The following is a 1,757-nucleotide window of genomic DNA, read 5'->3' as shown; positions in this document are numbered from 1 at the left end:
ATATATATACGCAAATATATACATATGAATAAATGTATTATGCATTTACATAAATACTCCATACATGAACACAAACACACACACACACACACACACACACACACACATGTGTAAATATAGCGATATACATAAATATATTTCTTAAATTTGATTTGGATATCTAACGTGTTTCTATGTCATATACGCCACGTATACAGATAAGAATATTCTCTGAATGGGATCTGCAATGTGCTTCTAATTATCAGTACATATTAATGCACTTAGGATGTTGTCTATAACATGGTTATTACGAAACATGTCTAAGGCAGCGAGCTGGCAAAATTGTTAGCATGCAGGACGAAATACCAGTATTTCTCCCATCCTTATGTTCTGAGTTCAAATTCCGCCGAGGTCGACTTTCATCCTTTCTGAATAGGCTAAATAAGTACCAGTTGTGCACTAGGTTCCATGTACTCGACTAGCCCCCTCCCCCAAACTTCAGACCTTGTTCCCATTGTAGAAATCATTATTAAGCATGTCTCTATTACAACTTAATATGTATCTTCACTTCGAAGTATTCAGGAACATTGCCAAACTCTAATCAAAATGAAATGATACCTGTGTAGTCATTTCTATTTCAATGTCTATCATCAATTACACTGAATATCTAAACTGCTATTTCCTATTAAAATCATCATTGTTATTGTTTCGATGATTTCAATTCATTCTTCAAGAGTTATAGAATTATTTGTAGAGGCAAGTGTTCGATCCGATTGAAATGATTCAAACATCACGTCAAATATTTGGCCCAGTTCCTATCATAGAAACCATTATTATTAGCGTCGGGTAAACTTCGTCAGCGGCTTTCCATCCGAACTATTACGTTCTGAGTTCCAATTTCACCAAGGTGGATATTTACCTTTCAGTATTACGGGGGTGGCTTTAAGGTGGCGAGCTGGAAGAATCGTTAGCACGCTGGCCAAAAAAGCTTGGCGGTATTTCGTCCGTCTGTACGTTCTGAGTTCAAATTTCACTGGGGTCGACTTTCTTTTTCCATCCTTTCGGGGTCGATGAGCACTGTGGTCGATATAATCGACTTATACTCATCCCCCGGAATTGCCGACCTTGGCCAAAATTTGAAATCAATATTTTGGGTAGGCTAAAATAAATACCAGTTAGGTAGTAAAATTCCATTATTAGTATGTAACATTTAAGCATGAATTATGTAACATTTTAACATGAATTATGTAACATTTTAATTTCTAAACTTAACAAGTATATTCTAACTGTAACTTGGCCTCATCAAAAGACAGCAGAGCAGAGTATATAGTGAGTATCGAACGAAACATGACCGAGGATCTTCAGACAAATGCTAATGAAAATAATGGCTCTCAGGAAACGAAGCATCGCTATAATGTATCAATGTTTAACTCCATATATTCTCCGCCTTGTCTTTCACACAAACTGATACGCTTTCTCTCAATCTCTCTCGCTCTCTCTCGCTCTCTCTCTCTCTCTCTCACTCTCTCTCTCACTCTCTCTCACTCTCTTTCTCTCAGTTTCTCTCTTTGTTACTCTCACTGTCGGTCTGTCACTCTCTCTCCCTCTCTCTTTCTTTCTTTCATTATTTAGATGTAGTAGGTTACCAAACAAATACCTTCATTTTTTTTCTTCATAAAATCTCATTTTTACCAATGTTATTTAAATCAAAAGGAAAAAAACAGTTTTATCGTGGTGTTTTATGATTTTTTTTTGTAGCTTTGTCCTTCCTCTGCAGC

Source organism: Octopus bimaculoides, chromosome 25 (assembly GCF_001194135.2).
Source record: "Octopus bimaculoides isolate UCB-OBI-ISO-001 chromosome 25, ASM119413v2, whole genome shotgun sequence".
Lineage (NCBI taxonomy): Eukaryota > Metazoa > Mollusca > Cephalopoda > Octopoda > Octopodidae > Octopus > Octopus bimaculoides.
This window is presented reverse-complemented; position numbering follows the sequence as displayed.